The sequence below is a fragment of the Protopterus annectens genome, chromosome 13.part0 (assembly GCF_019279795.1).
Source record: "Protopterus annectens isolate FY-2018-M chromosome 13.part0, PAN1.0, whole genome shotgun sequence".
Lineage (NCBI taxonomy): Eukaryota > Metazoa > Chordata > Ceratodontiformes > Protopteridae > Protopterus > Protopterus annectens.
This window is the reverse complement of record NC_056747.1, coordinates 444,807,953-444,820,430: the sequence shown is the minus strand read 5'-3', so window position 1 is coordinate 444,820,430 and position 12,478 is coordinate 444,807,953.

Here is a 12,478-nt window from a genome sequence, read left to right as displayed (position 1 = left end):
TACCAAATGCCTTACAGTCCTCTGTCAAAGGCCTGTGCCTCACCCATACTGCCAATGTATGTTATCTCATGGGGTCCAAACTAACAGCATAACACAGTCCACAGAGCACAAATGGAAGGCCATGTCTACAAATCCAAGTAGCATGCCCACCATGTCCTACTGCATGAACTGTAGACCAATCCCTAAATACCATTGGGATGAAGGGACAACTATAGGGATACTTCTCAGATATTGTTCACATAATGTTAGGAAAACAATAAAATAACAGAATGGGGGGTGGAGAAGCATAGATGCCATGAAGTGTGTGAAGTCTGAAACTCTGATGTGTGTCCATCCTACCCCTGCCTGCAAACACTATATTGGGTGGCTACTAACCTGCTTGTAAACCACAATGTGAAGGGGAACTGACCAGATATATGAGCCCTGCCTCTGGTAAACCGGATGAGTCTGTACAGCTGAGAGGTATGGTCACAGCAGGATATGGCAATTCTGTTATGTCGATAGATGTACAAGCAGGGGATCCTCAGCCACCACAGTACCAAGGTGCTGGACCATTTACACAGACCCATCAGCAAGTGTCTGCAGCTACCCCTCCAGAATGGCATGAGTGTGCAAGAATATGTAGGCTGCAGACCACAATACTGGACACAGCTTCATTCATCTTGTATTTCCCAGGAAATAACTGTGAGCAAATAAGTGTATCTGTCAGTAGTTGATGACATAATACATCACAGTGTAAAACAGTACGTATGTCTGAATATCTCTGCTAACACCAACCATGTAATACAAGCAGCACAGATACAATAGTTACAGTATCCCACTATCTTTCATCCATTGTAACTCCATATTGTCAACCTATCTACAGATATCCTGCAGAAACAGGTTGCTAGCTGTAGGTGTAGAACACAAAATCCTGGACTGGAGTACATCCTACCTGGAATGGATTCACACACTCAATACAGAAGGTCTTACTGGGCATGTTCCTACACTTAGAGAAATGAAGCCCCTGTCTGACAACAACAGTGGACTATGCATATCTGTCAGGCGCAGATGTCTGTGCACACACACACACCACATTGCACACCATTCATGCTGGATAGGAATACTCACACATATCCAAGGCCAACACATAGGTCAAACATACACACACAGAGATGTGGGGAAGAGAGAGACAGAGAGTGACAGAGAGATTTTCATCATGAGACCTGTCGCACCCACCACACATCTAGTTGGCCAATATCACATGATGTGCTGATGTCATTCACTGTAGACATTTACTTTTGGTAGCCCTCAGCCCTATAGTGTCTGTGGTGCTTGTGATACCTGTGTAACATGATAGTACAAATCGGTTTCATTTAGCATTTGTATACCCTTTTTCTTTTTCTTTCGGCTGTTCCCATTAGGGGTCACCACAGCGGATAATCTGTTTCCATTTCTTCCTGTCCTCTGCATCTTGCTGTGTCACACCAGCCACCTGCATGTCCTCTCTCACCACATCCATACACCTTATCTTAGGCCTTCCTCTTTTCCTCTTACCTGCCAGCTTCATCCTTAACGTCATTTTCCCAATATACCCAACATCCCTCCTCAGCATGTCCAAACCAACGTAATCTCGCCTCTCTGGCTTTGTCTCCAAACTGTCCAACCTGGGCTGACCCTCTAATATACTTATTCCTAATCCTATCTACCATCGTCACATCCAGTGTAAATCTTAACATCTTTAACTCTGCCACATCCAGCTCTGACTCCTGCCTTTTTGTCAAAGCCACTGTCTCCAACCCATATAACATAGCTGGTCTCACTACCCTCTTGAAGACCTTCCATTTCACTCTTACTGGTACTTGTCTATCACAAATCATCCTGACACTCTTCTCCACCCACTCCACCCTGCCTGTACTCTCTTCTTCACCTCTCTTCCACTCTCACCATTACTCAGAACTGTTGATCCCAAGTATTTAAACTCATCCACCTTCACCAACTCTATTGCCTGCATCCTCACCATTCCTCTATCCTTCCTCTCATGCACACACATATATTCTGTCTTAGTCCTGCTGACCTTCTTTCCTCTCCTCTCTAGAGCATATCTCCACCTCTTCAGGGTCTCCTCAAACTGTTCCCTACTCTCACTACACATCACAATGTCATCTGCAAACATCATAGTCCACGGGGACTCCTGTCTGATCTCATCTGTCAATCTGTCCATCACCACTGCAAATAAGAAAGGACTCAGAGCTGATCCTTGATGTAATCCCACCTCCACCTTAAACACATCTGTCACTCCCACTGCACATCTCACCGCTGTCACACTATACCCAGTCCTGTCAAATGTAAAGTTTGTGACTGAGTATTGTGTGTGTGTGTGTCCAGAGGAATGGTTTATGACCCAGTCACACACACTTCACTTCCATTTCCCATGTTAACATCGATTTTGTCAGTCACCTTGAAATAACCCGCTGGCCAAGTCTCAGCCCCATAAGCTCCGTGGCACTTGCGATAACTGCATAATGCTATAGTGTAACATTCTAGTTAGGTAGGAGTTCTAATCCCATACATCAAAACTGTGTGGTGTGTGTGTGTGTGTGTGTGTGTGTGTGTGTGTGTGTGTGTGTGTGTGTGTGTGTGTGTGTGTGTGTGTGTGTGCGTGTGTGCGTGTGTGCGTGTGTGCGTGTGTGTGTGTGTAGAGATTAATGAGTTTGAGGCCATTCACAGTCACTATACCTCTCATTGCCCTACTTTAGCAAGCCTGCTGATGTCAGTCACCTTGAAATACCCTTTTGGAGAAGGGCCAGCCCTTTTAGCTCTGTGGCTCGTGCGATAACTGCGTATTTCTATTCTGTAACATACTAGTTAGGTAGGAGTTTTAATCCCAGACATGGCAGCTGTGAAACTGTATGTGTCCTTGATCATACCTGATATTATGGACATTCACACTTACTACTCTCCCCTTACCCCTGCTGCTGATGTTAGTCACCTTCAAAGATACCTGTGGAGAGCTCTCCAACATGTAAGCTCCATGGTGCATGCCATAAATGTGTAACAATTTAGTAGCAGTAACTACATAGGTATCAGTTTGAATCTCATCTGTGGCAAGTGTTTATATGTGTACCTTAAAGATTGTGGTCCCATTTACACCCAGTACTCATCTCAGAGCCTGACTTTAGCAGTCCTGCAGATATCATCAACCTTAAAAGTACCTGTTGCCAACCCTAAACCATGTCAGGTCTGTGGTGCATGTGGCAAATGCATAACATAATGGTCTGTAAAGGTTGTTAGATAGAGGTTTGAACCTCACCCCTGGCAAATGTAAATGTGTGTTTAGGGTAAAATTATTTTTGGGATTTCTCACCCACTACATCCCTCAATGCCAGTATTTACAAGGGCTGGTGATATTCCTCACCTTAGAAGTAACTTGGGACAACATCCATCCTATAAGCTCAGTGTCACATGTGATAAATGTGGTACGCTATAGTAGGAATACATAGCTAGGTAGGGGTTTGAATCTCAGTACGGGCGTGTGCGTGTGTCTATCATCAGTATCCTGTGTGGAAGTTGCTGTGATTGTGTAATAACAGGATGCATTGGGGGGCAGGTTTTGCTAAATTATTATGTTGAGGACCTAGTATATTTCACAGTGTCCACCTTACAAGGACATCATATGTCAAAAACCAGAGAGGCTGGTGTAGACAATCCATAGCCCTACATGTGACATTATGGATTGTTCAACAATATAGGCAACCCTTCTATTACTCAGAGAACACTCTCCATCCATGTATCATACACAAACAAACGTGGCTAGGCAACAGCCACTATATTGGTAGTTCCCTCCATATTGCCTCACAGATAGTAACCACGGTGTGATGGCAGTGACTACATGCCTATTGACCACAACAGTGCCACTGACATCAGAAAGTACTGTAATGTGTTACATCTCCTAAGTGTGTGTTATCCAGCAAGTAAAAGGACATGGCACCCTGTTCCATCCCTGCAGTAGGCAAATAAATGCTTACAGTGGCCCTTTTTCTATGTTCCTCACTGGACACCTGCAACAACTATAGAGTTTGCAAATATAACCCACAAAGGGAATACCATGCCTTATACACATGCCCTGTATGGACAGACACCAGTAGCTCCACTGAATTCCTGTATCATGCTGTCATTGTAGGTGCAAGCATGACCTCCGTTCCATAGCCAGGTCTCACAAAATGAGGTCAGGAATGCTAACAATCTGTCCATACAGCATGCCCCAGAGACCTCAAGTACACTTCCACACCTCAAAAAATGTCTGTGGGACATGTGCACAACCCAGACACTGTCCATGTTAGGGAATATAGATCACATACATGGGAATCAGTGCACATCACTGGCCACCCACAATAGTAATCCAGATGAGTGGATGTTGAATACAATACCCACCTGTGGGGACCACTTTAGGGACTACATGCTGGAGCCACACTGGAGACTATTGTCATGTGGCCTGATGCCAAGGTATTCCATTTGCCTAGCCTTGTACAGCCTTCAGGCCCATTCACCTACTACATACCTGTGAAGCAATGAACCTATGCATCTTAGTACTGGCAAGTGTGTGTGTGTGTGTGTGTGTGTGTGTGTGTGTGTGTGTGTGGGTGTGTGTGGAGATTAATGATTTTGAAGCCATTCACACTCATTACACCTCTCATTGCCCTACTTTAGCATTCCTGCTGATGTCATTCACCTTGAAATAACCCTTTGGTCATGTGCCAGCCATATAAGCTCTGTGGTGTTTGTGATAACTGCACAATACTGTAGTGTAGCAAACTAGTTAGGGAGGAGTTCGAATCTTGATCCTGCCAACTGTGATAATGTTCCCTGAAAGAGTGTGTGTGTGTATTTTCATTGACACCTGTTTTGTAGTCATTCCCACTTACTACACTTCCCTTACCCCTCCTTTAGCACTATTGCTAATGTCACTCACCTTCAAAGATACATTTGGACAGCTCTCTACCATGTACGCTCCATGGCATGTACAATAACTGTGTAACACTGCACTAGCAATACATAGTCAGGTAGGGGTTTGAAACTTCAGACTGGTAAGTATGTATTTGTGTGTGTGGCATCACTGTTCTGTGTGGGTGTTGCAGTGATTGCATAATGACAGGATCCATTGCAGTGTTGGCTTTACTACAACATTATATTGAGGACTTATATGTCCCATTGTCCACATTACAAGGCCAACAGTTTTCAAACACTGTAGAAGTTGTTGTACACAATCCTCAGCCATAAATGTGTACAGCCATGTGCAATTACTATGTGACAGTATGGATTAGTAAACAATATAGGCAACTGTTATAATACCCAAATACCACTCTCCACCCCCAGATTGTACACATACACATTGGGTCTTAATCTCTTACTCCCTCCCTTTCTTACATTGTCCCTGTCTCTCTCTCTCTCCCTCTCTGGTGGATGTGGAAAAGTACATCTGTTTTGCATAGGCAGCAGCTTGAGTTTTGTAAGTAATGCTCATAATCAGCTGATGGCCTGTGCATGAATTGCAGTCTCCCACTTGCTAATTTCATGTGGAACAGCTGTGGTATCATTTCTATAGCCAATTGCATGGAAACACACTCCTATAACTAAGCACTTCATGTGGGTGTTGGCCATTTTCCTTCACTGTGAGCAGGACTTTATGTGGGTGTTTGACAAATAGCATCACAGAGGGTAGTTGGAAATACCTCTTGCAACATACACTGTGGAGACAGGCCAACAAACAGGAGGGGGATGTTCCAGACATGGGGACAGAATGTAAGTATTGCTGTTCTACATTTGAAGTAATGTTGGTTTAACATGGTTTGTGTGGATATGGCTTTTCTGCATGATTTAAAGTGTGGCATGACAGTGTTATGTGTTTGAGGAAACTCTCACCTGTAGGGCTATCTGCAGACTGGCCAGAGTTTGGAGTCTCACATGTGGGGTGTTACTCACACATTTGCTATCTTTAGAAATGCAGTAGCATATTCTGATGATTGCAGTCAGTACATTGTGCCATCCATGTGAGTTACTGACTTCATTTCCCTCAGAAGAGATATGTCACAACAAACCCTGTTACACCAGGAAATTTCTCAGTTTATCACAGCAATATGTGAATATTGGCCCTGTGTTTGTGCCTCTGTCCTGAAAGAATGCCACCCTTTGTCCATATGTCATGCAGAAAGAGGTGCATATGTACAGTACATCATTATTTACTGACATCAACAAGCCAGTGAGATATCAGACTTCTAGACATGTTATTTATAGTAGAGCTTATATTTGAGGACAAATACTGGACATTCTGTTGTAGTCTGCACAGTGGTGAGGCCTGTGTACTTATGGTGATGGTTGACAGAGTGTGTATTGTGAATATGTTACTTGGCCTGTGTACAGACTGTGGTAGATGTCATTGTTCTTGGTCCTGTTCTATCTGATGTCGCATGCTGCTGCAGTTTATGGTACCCTATCAGTGTACATGTTTGTAGGACCAGATTGACACATGTCCCATACCACAGTCAGGCATCAGACTACACTGTGTATTGGCCCCAGTATATGTAGGGTTAGTGTGTGAGTGGCACATATGAGGATGGTTTTGTTCATACAGTCCATATATTGTACTATTAATTAGGCTTACCATAATGTGACTGTGACTGTGTTCAGATTGGTTGTGGGTATACACTTTCACACTGGTGTCTGTACTCTGTGCTGTTACATGTCTGTAGTGCCTGCTATATTTGCAAGTACATGTGTATTCCCCCATAAGAAACTTGGGTCAGAGTTGTGACAGTCTGCCTCTAGTTTCCACAGTGCTTTGTGACATGACTAGCAGCTCAGTGTATTTACCTAGTGTGATTTTATGTCCAGATATTTGTCAGATGTATTGTTGCCTGGCCACCATAAGTACTGTGTATTTCTGAAAAAGCAGTGGGATGCTGTGAAGATGTATGTCACTAACTAATGGGAAGTATGTGGGCTTGGGACCTCTCCTCCTCCAATTAATATGTGTTAGGACAGACAGGAGTGTGTGAATGCATCAACTGTGTAAGATTATCTATTCCAGTATTTTTGTGATATTCCCATTTACATGGCTATAAACATCCACTTTGTCAGGCTTGGTCCACACGTCTTGCACTAAGGAGTTCTGTGTAAAGCTCTGGAATTACCAGATTGTGTCAGACTGTCTAAGTTTATTGGTCATATCTCTGCTGTATTCCACAGGATCATTAATGTGATTTGTGTGGCACTTCACTAGGATGATCTTATGATGTCTGTCAGTACCTGATGGTGTACATGTCAGCATCAGATGCGACTTCGCACACATGTGTTTTAACACATCCCCTGTTACTGTAGCAACATTCTACATTTATACCTGTGATACTTACATTACATCTCCTTGCACTAAGAGGTTGTGACTATTGGTTCTGAGGTATGACTCCACTACATGTTATGGGCATATGTTTTATATATACATATATAATATATATATATATATATATATATATATATATATATATATATATATATATATATATATATATATATATAAATGGGTCTACTACGGTTGATTGAAAACTCACTTGACTGAAAATGAAATTACTAGGACCACTTCAATGAAAGCTCACTTCACTGAAAACTCATTTCTTTGAAACTCATTTCATTGAAAGTTATAAATGGCCTTTTCTCCACTGTAGTGCGACCTTGGAGTTAGTATATAAACTAAAAGGGGGTTGGGAGGTGTGGGGGGTGTAGCCCCCCACATATTATAAACATTTTAAAATATTCACAGTGATACTTACAAGTGCAATAAATAACTGTTTCCAAAAGAGAATATATAATCAAGATATGGGGGGGGGGCTGTGCCCCCACACCCCCCTTACTTTATATACTAACTCCAGGGTCACACTACAGTGGGGAAAAGCCCATTTATAACTTTCAATGAAATGAGTTTCAGTCAAGTGAGGTTTCAGTTAAGTGAGCTTTCAGTGAAATGGTCCTAGTAATTTCATTTTCAATCAAGTGAGTTTTCAATCAACCATAGTAGACCCGTATATATATATATATATATATATATATATATATATATATATATATATATATATATATATATATATATATATATTTAGACCCCGGGATTCATGAAGCTCGGTGCAAAGCCGGTGTTAGGCTTACGCCAACCGTGCGGTGTGAAGATGGCGCAGTAGTGCCAAATGCATATTAATGAAGGTGTGCTGCCGCCATAGCCACGTGCATAGGAAAGGAGTGCGAGTGCATAGGGCGTGTCGAAGTGCCGCACAGAGGCGTGGAAATGTCAGCTATCTATGTGCAACCTAAAATGCTTGCATATAACAATTTGCAAGCGATAGTAATCACATCTGTCAGTGTCCGTGGATACTGAAACGTATGCAAAGCATGCAAGACAGTTCCTGCGAACACAAAATGAAGAAGCAAACACAAATGCATGGTAGGGAATAACAGGTCCCTATCCCGCGAACAAATGACATTGAAATCCGTGTGCTTGTAGTCCAACGCAGTGTAGATAGTTATACCAAGTGGAAGTGAAATGCATCATATGTTAGCGTGCCGCCAATAGCCCCATGGTCATGGTCACCAGCTGACCTCTATTGTGAGGGAGGGTACACAGCTGGGCAGATGTGTCCATAACAAAAAACACGATAAATGTAAATATCTAGCAACCGTATGACCGAATTATATCCCACAACGCATGTAATAGTCACATACAATAGGTATGTCCGTATTTCACATACCAAATGTGACAGGAAATAGAATAAGCATGTAAACGAAACAGAAGGAGCATATAAACTGCTACAACAATAAGGCAACATGTAGGCGGAATGGAACAGTATTATCCGTAGCATTGACTGTGGGTATGTGTTGTCCAGAACATTTGGATATGTGTCCGGAATATATCCCATCCTGGACATAGGAAAAGGTGGCATCCTACCAATGATTAGAACAGTCGGCCAAAATCCGCACATCAGCGGTCCAAGCTGAACTTGTCAGGATGTGTCACAGCTGAACGGGTGTTACCCGGGTATATCAACCATGTCATGAAAGTTAAGTATGGACGTGTACCTATGTGCATGAGGTATAGCATGTGGATTGTCAAACATGGCAGGGCAGTCCACACAACCATACAGGTACCCGACATATGTAGGGTATGCAATGTGTTACCTTGACCATGTCATGGGCCATCAACCAAAACAGTGATGGATGGAGTGTCAGGAATATGTGTGTGGGGGGGATGGGTAATGGTATAATCCTCCAAGGCGACATTGTGTCGTATGCAGAATAGGTGAACCAGAGGTGTATGAGGGAGCAGCGGCTGAAGCAGAAAGAAACACAGAAACATGTATACACATCTGCAATACAACCAGACAGGCCATACTGTAGAACACAATCCCACAAACATATGAATATTAAAATGCGTGATGCAAATGTACAGGCATGTCACCGGCACATACCCACAGACTGGTCCTGATGGAACTGGCCATATCAAATGCAACACACCTGGATGCATAATGGGCTACTCAGCATCCCCTCCACAGCACACAACCTGCCACCATACCTGAACGTCCACCAAATCCATCCATACTTGGCCTACTAGTTTGATGCAGCCACATCTACACATAGTGACCACTATGCATATGTAGTAGGTAGTGTCACCCTAGGCAGTTTCAGGATTGCAAACTATGTGTCCCTTGCATGTAAAACCCCCAGCACATTTTCGTAACACCAGAAGAATGTTCGTTATTGGTCTTGTTTTGGTCTTGTTAAATTTTTCGGATATCCCTCATGGGATAAGTAACCTGTGTAAACATTAGAATGGGTATGAAGATACGATGTCCAGTCCTGTAGATATCTGGATACAAGTTGGAATGTGCAGTAGTGGTGCATGAGACTGTCCAGCCATAGATGGTTATACAGAACTTACTACCCACGAACAAACACCTGCCCGTGATGCACGTGTCCCGACACGAATAAGTGAGAGAATATATTGCACACATTCGCATAGTGGCTCATGGTATATGGGTGATGAAGGCACTGACGTAAACAGGATACCCCCTGATCCACTGTGTGAGGGACAAGTAATGTGTGTGCAGGTGTCACCTGACCAACAATGATAGAATGCCAAATGTATTGTGATTGGAGGAAATAACTATGTAACATACTGCATGTAACAGTTGCCTAAAGCGGTCATGTCAGGATAGAATAAACGTAATTCATGCAAGAAACAGGCAAACTACAAAAGTGCCAAAGGTATAGGCTCACAGCTAGGAAACAAATGAATGTTCTAAACCTGCACTGATTGTGGCTATGTGTTGGCCCAAACAATCTGGTGTCCCCAGTAGGGTTACCATCTGTCCCACTTTGCGAGGGACAGTCCCTCTTTGGACAGTTGTGTCCTGACAAAATATATTAAAAATGGCAAATGTCCTGAGATTGTAGGACATAATTATGTCTCATATGTTATGTAATAGTTGTATAAAATAATTATTTCTGTACCTAAAATACCTAAATGTTACAAGAAATAGAATAAGCAACTAAACCGCTACAACAATAGGCTTTTATGTAGGCAAATAAGTAAAGTTCTATCCTTTGTACTGACCGTGGGTATGTGTCGGCCTGTAAAATCTGATGTGTGTTCCGAAAATATACCATCTTGGCCATTTGAAAAAGTGGCAACCCTAGTCCCCAGAATACATCCCAACCTGTACATATGACAATGTCAATGCTACCAATGGTCAGAGCATTTGCATAATAACTGGCCAGCCTCTTAACCCCTCACAAAGCCAGTGACCTTTGGAGGAAAGGTGTTGAATGAGAATGACTACTTACAACAATGAAGAGTAATATATGCATTTAACTGCAGAAAATTAGTAGTATTACGAATCTGTCAACACCTTCCAAATTAATAGTACTAATATGGTAGAAGTGTCCATGATTGTCCCTGAGTTGTCATAGCCTTGTCCCTGTCACTGTAGAAACGAGTCCCTGAGTATCACAGAGGTCCATACACATATGTACACCAACCAACTGTCACATCTGCTGACAGGACTATTGCATACCTATAGTGAATTTATAATTGATGTCCAGAATAATATTCATTGTATCTATAAATTAATGAAATAGTCAAATGGGAAGGGAAACACGTGGAAACCCCCCCGAGGTCCGTACACATAAGTACACCAACCAACTGTCACATCTGTTGACAGGACAATTGCATACCTGTAGTGAATTTATAATTGATGTCCAGAATAATATTCATTGTATCTATAAATTAATGAAGTAGTCAAATGGGAAGGGAAACATGTGGAACCCCCCCAAAACAACCTGCAGTATGTAGTAGAACCACCCCCCACCCTAAATTATGTAGCACCAACCTAATAATGTTGCCAGAGGTGCCCAAGCACCTGCGTCTGTAAACACAGATAGAATGTTAAAATCTGGACTAACTCTGTCCATGTACTACATCTGATCTTTGAACAGCAGCAGGGCAGTTCTAGTCACCAGTCAGCCGAGCCTGAAAATCAAACACATATATGTGTGAGGACTATAAGCGTAGGAGTTCTGAATATCCTTGGAGTGAGTAGACATGCAGCACGGGTCCAGAGCAGTAGGAAACAGGGAATGTCCTAAGTGTAGTACTGTGGTTTTCCCAGTAGGAGAATGGATGCCTGCTGTGTAAGGGAAACAGTGAGGCATATGTCAGAGTAGCTATGAACCATGGATATACATATAAATGAGCCAGAACAACAATAGTGTAGTGGTTACAGCATTCAGCCAACGTAAAGGCATTCCCGGTTCAAGTACGACTATAGCACATATTAATTGTGTAATGAATGCCTCTGTGCTGTAAAGCCAACATTTATACATGTAAAGGTGACCACATTCGCATGGGTCCGTTAACCGGATTCCATCAAAGGGGTACTTTCATAAGGAATAAGGCACATGTAATCCCAAAGAAGTGCCTGTAAACATATGTAACTCAGAATAAGGAGATGCAAGTGCCTGTCTTGGTGTACGCAGCTATTAGCATAGCAAATGTATGTTGTCTTGTACAGCTGTAACTTTTATATATATAGATAGATAGATGTGTGTATAGATAAATATCCACAGACATAACAGAAATATGCAATTATATATCTACATATATATCTATATCTATATATCTATATATATATATATATATATATATATATATATATATATATATATATGCATATATATATATATATATATATATATATATATATATATAGATATATATATATATATAAAAATAATATATACATATATATATATATATATATATATATATATATGTAAGGAACGCCGAAAGATGAAAGCAAACATATGGGTTGTGAAGGGAATCCAGAGCAAGTAAGGAATTATGAAGTGCTTGCAGCATATGTCACATAAAGCTGCACAAGTGTGAGTAGAGCTCTGCTCT